The sequence below is a fragment of the Solanum stenotomum genome, chromosome 8 (genome assembly GCF_019186545.1).
Source record: "Solanum stenotomum isolate F172 chromosome 8, ASM1918654v1, whole genome shotgun sequence".
NCBI lineage: Eukaryota > Viridiplantae > Streptophyta > Magnoliopsida > Solanales > Solanaceae > Solanum > Solanum stenotomum.
In genome coordinates, this window is record NC_064289.1 from 59,186,740 (window position 1) to 59,192,128 (window position 5,389).

Genomic DNA, 5,389 nt, shown 5'->3' on the forward strand with positions numbered 1-5,389 from the left:
TCCAAATTTCAAGCTTCTTCAAAGCCACTTCAAATTGTCGGATGTTACACTTTTAATTTTCTCTTAATTTTATTATATATAATGTACTTTTCCCCAAATTCTTTCCACGTGGCACAAATAGCAAATACAAATGCCAAACTATCTTTCTTTCTCTAGAAATTTCAAACTCACGCTTTAAATAAATTTTTAACGCTTCATATCCTTTCCGACAATTTTCTGTTTTGAGCCTGGTCTACTCTTCTAATTCTTTTATTTATTTATTCGGGTAAGTTCTTCGACAATTTCCTAATTCTTTTCTCAATTTTTTTATCTTCATCAAAAACTTATATATTTTGTTCTTTTTGGTTAATATGCTGCATTTCAAAGAAATTCATTAATCCTTCGTCATATTTCTCAGGATATTTGTGGTGCTTTGTTAAATGGTAGGATGTGCATCGACATTCATGACTCGACTTAGAACAAGTAAGATGTTTGCTTTCCTCTTTTCATTATGTTACATCATTTTTCAAAAGTTAATCCATTTTAACATAATGTTGCTCCAGTATCTCTGGCAGCAACATATGTGAGAAGTAGGATGCAAGTAACTCATAAGTAATAATTGCTAATGAAACTTTTTTGTAAACAGATGGAAATATTATTACGTTGCTATTCTTGAATTGGTCAGGGTGTTGTAAAACATTTATCCATATATGGGTTATGGGTAGTCTTTATGAGTTTTTATTTTAAAATCACTCTGAATCTACAATGTCTTTTGCTTTTTTTCTCAAATTTCTCCTTGTTCTTTTTTATGTCTAAAGTTGATGTCATTATTGTTTTGTCTTATATCTTCCCAATTTAATGGTTAAAGTGAAAATTTTTGTATGTAACTGCCGTCTTTATTTATGGTTACATAGTGATCCTTTAGAGAATAACATAGTACGTGAATTTCTTTGGGTTTTAGGATACATAATAATTAAGACTTGAGGTATTGCTTTACTACAAAATATCATAACTAGACTAAGTCGAGTGTCCCTGAAATAATGTTGATGATCTAAGAAGCAGCGTTAACTGAATGGTACGAAGTAGGACATCATATAAAAAACAAAGATGCTTAAGTTTAATAGCGCAAGTTAATAATTTGGTGCACCAATAGTTTGAAATATAAGACGTGAGGGATGGTGAAATTTCAATGTAGAGTTTACTTTTTTTGAGTTTAGCATTAGACAAATTTTACTAAATGATGAACTTGAGAAACTATTACTCTTATGAATAAGTGTATCTAATCAAAGACAAGATAGTTGTCAACACGTAAAAGTGGGGTTGTGGATATTTGAAAGTGGAGAAAAATTTTCTTAGTGCACTATACAAGGACACTCCTAGGCTACAACAACTATAGAAAAATATAATTTACTTTTCATAACATGTGTTATTTTATCACTATTAACTTTTTTATGTTGTGATGCTTCAATAGTTCTATTCAATTTCTTATTGTGTCTTTTCCTTAGCGTAATATGTATACTTACTTAAGCAACCTTTAGCTAAAGAATANTTTGAGAAACTATTACTCTTCTTATGAATAAGTGTATCTAATCAAAAACAAGATAGTTGTCAACAAGTAAAAGTGGGGTTGTGGATATTTGAAAGTGGAGAAAAAAATTTCTTAGTGCAATATACAAGGACACTCCTAGGCTACAACAACTATAGAAAAATATAATTTACTTTTCATAACATGTGTTATTTTATCACTATTAACTTTTTTATGTTGTGATGCTTCAATAGTTCTATTCAATTTCTTATTGTGTCTTTTCCTTAGCGTAATATGTATACTTACTTAAGCAACCTTTAGCTAAAGAATACGTTATACTATAAAATTCACTAATTTCATTAGCATCGTTGAACTTCAATAGATTATTATGAAATATGGGAGGTCATTTCAATTATTGTAGTAGAAATGTTTATCTTTCCGAAATTCAATAAAATGCAACTGAAAGTGCGAACAAAAACTTGGGCTGCAAATTCTTATTTATAAATAAAATATTGTATTTTGCTAACATTCTCTTCTTTATTTATTTTTTTTGGCAAATTCAGTAAACTATTGCTTAAGTATTTTCCTAATATGAAGGTTTTAAAATTGTGGTATGATGAGGTAAAGCTCTTCATCTTTTTCACTAATTTTGTGTACAATTAATTGCATTTCTTTTATATAGTTGTTTGAAAGGTAAGTTGTAATCTTTATAAAATTTAAAGTTGATTAACATAAAAGGATTCTTTCAAGAACAGAAGATGGTGAAATTGCTTGAAAACTGGCATGGCGTCACTGAACTTTCTAAAGAAAATTTTATTGATAATTACAATAATGCTAAACTATGAACCTTAATCTACCGAGTTTCTCAACAAACAGGACGTAAGGAGCCAACTCGGACAAAACCTGATAACAGAAGCAGGAATTTCATTATCCTTTTCCTTCGTATGGGTCGAAACCTAAAAGAGAAAAATAAGCACATAATACTATATATGGCTTACCACAGGAGGAACCATTGGAGCATTCTCAGTGGTAGCAAAAGTTTCCCATTTAGGACACCAATAACATCCTCAGCTATTTCAATTGTAACTCCTTCCTATGAAAACAAGATTTCAAACACACAATTCAAGGGACAGGACAAAGTATAATAAAAAGTAAATAATAGGAAAAGGAGGTGCAAATGGTTTAAATGTGGATGATTATGCTTCTTTTGTGCTAACTCTAAGATGAGGTCTAACAGTGACATTTGGTATGATGAGGTAGAGCTCTTCATCTTTTTCAGTAATTCTGAGTACAAATTACAAGCGGAGCTTGATTGCAAAGAGAGCTCAATCAGGTTAATTCATTTCCTCTATAAATTAAAGATGTAGACGCATAATTGATACTATCAGATTCTGAACTCAACTCATAACTTTCTTTGAGAAATGGATAAATGTTATAAAAAGTAGCACGAAATGCTCTTGAATTTTTACAAAAAAAATTGAAACTCAACTCATTTCAATGATAGAACTTTGGAGACACAGATTTCAAATGTTTTCATGCGCAAGAAATATGGTCGAAATGGAGCATTAGGATAAGTTCGTTGACTTAATGAGGGGATTGTCCGTTTAGAATTTAGATGGCCTGGGATGAATAAGATGTTGATTGGATGGATGACTTGGTTTGAATAGCAAGTATCATACTTTGTATTCTGCAATACAAAAAGATAACTCAGATTTTTAATGCATTTGTGACACTTGAAAGTGAAACATTTTCACTTGTAATCGATGAAATAGTTAGTTACGATATTGAGTGACTGCTAATTGTGATTTATTGTTGTTTTAATATAGGTGTTCAATGTACTCGATAAATTGGTCTCTTCTGACTCTCAACTGTTTGCCAAGATGGAGAATGAAGTAAGAATTGTTTGATGTATGATGTATGAGGTTTTCACCCGACCCTCCTCGGCAAAAAATTACACAAGGTAATTCTTTACTTTTTATGTATACGTTTAGATTTTGAGTCCTCTGTATACAAAATTCACTTTGATGGAAATCTTAGATTCGTCATTGTTGGCAGATGTGTGATTCTGAACAAAACATTGTGTGCTTGGATTCTCATCTAAAGTTGATTAAGTTGATTGATTTTGAAGATGAAGACGACTCAGGTTTTTCCTGAAGAATGCACAAGAAGTATGTGGTTTAATGTTCATTTAAAAGTGTTAAGAAACCATTATGATGTTTGATTTTTTTGCAACTTGATTTTCTTACACTATTTGTCGCTAATATCCAAACACAACTTACCAGTGCATTATTTGTATTTTAGGTCAAGCTTTAAACACTTTATTCAATCTGTGTATCAGGTGGTTTTAGAAGCATTGAAAATCTGTTGTGAACCCGACGTGACTTGGTAAGGGCCTATGGGCTATTAAATACTTTTAATTGGGGATCCAGGCCCAATTAGTATCTCTATTAAAAAGGACTAGAAGTTAGAAGAAGGGGCATGGAATTTATGTGAAGCTTTGGCTTTTTGATCCTCTCATCTCCTTTCTATAGTCTAGTATCTCATCCCCTTCTAGTTACCTTCGTCTATGTTAAGCTATCCGTAATTAGTGTGTTATTACTTTGTTGTGCGTATTCTACCTTGTAACTTGTATTCAGTAATTAATATATATAAGAGTGCTTCTGTTGGAATTGAGTTTGTTACATTGGTGCTTTCATCCAGAGGTCTCTCTAATGGAGGACCAAAAAGTACTCAAGGCTTTCGTTGGTGATTCAATTCGGAATTCAATACAAGAAATGAAGGATTCAATCTCTAAAGATCTCGCTGAATGTCGTTCGATGTTGCTGGAGGTTTTGGGGGAAAAGAATACGACCTCTTTTGAACCCAAAAACATAGTTATGGACGTCAAATTGGGGCAGTTTCGAGGTGAGAATCCGGGCGCTTGGATAGTTCAAGCAGAGCATTATTTTAATTGCTATAAAATTGAGGAAGATCAGAAGCTTAATGTGGCTTCGTTTTATTTTGATGGTGAGGCTTTGGAATGGTATGGATGGTTATTTCGCAACAATCAACTCGCTGGTTGGGACCATTTTGTGGACAAATTGATGATTCGTTTTCGCTCCCGTACTAGAGACACATCTCGCGGGTTCTTACCCATTCCCAAGAACAAGAATGATAGGATAGTGGATTACTATCAAAAGGTTATTCCATTGTGAGGTAATATTACTAACTCATCCTCGCCTCAGTCTTATCAATACAATCTCTTTGCTAAAAATTCTGAGGTAGACCACATGTTCGATAAAATTCCCGAAAGGGTAATGATGTAGATTCTTCGGACACTACATCTGTTGAAGAAAATAATGACACTTCTGAAGAAATGGACAATAGGCCATCACTAATAGTTTCTTCAGTGCTTAGTGGGTATGATCAAATGGTGACAGATCCAGATTTGTATAATAACACTACTAATGATGAAGCAATTTCAATTCCAAACAAAGTTCTCTCTGAACTGCCTCAGTATGGTCATGATCAATCAAGTCGAGAAAGTGGACAACATGTCTGTACCACTAGTTTGTCGTTGCGTGCTTTCGATGTGCACAATGATCATTCCATGAACACGTCCTTCCTACGCAAAGCTGTTGATGATGTTAAGCTCGTGAAAGCAATCACCGCAGTGAAGTATTGGAAGCTGGTAGTTGTTGGACCAGAGTACAGTGATTGTGAGCTCCTTGATGACTTGGGAATGTTTTCAATGGACGAGGGAACTGTTAAACATTTCAGAATTAGTACAACAAGGATGTTCGACGACATTCTTCGGTGGTCTTGTGTGATTAGTTGTGGACACAAGGTTGCAAGACCATTAATTGGAGATCCCAATTTTAGTTGGACTGTTATTTTTAAGGAATT

The 5,389-nt window shown here is 33.1% G+C and overlaps 1 long non-coding RNA gene across 1 annotated transcript; it reads left to right on the forward strand.

Annotated features, from left to right (window-relative positions):
• Nucleotides 1–401: 401 nt before the first annotated feature.
• On the forward strand, nucleotides 402–3,421 carry LOC125875201 (uncharacterized). Its single transcript, XR_007447352.1, has 3 exons — nucleotides 402–462; nucleotides 2,068–2,125; nucleotides 3,331–3,421. It is a non-coding gene; the product is annotated as an uncharacterized LOC125875201 (long non-coding RNA).
• Nucleotides 3,422–5,389: the final 1,968 nt, after the last annotated feature.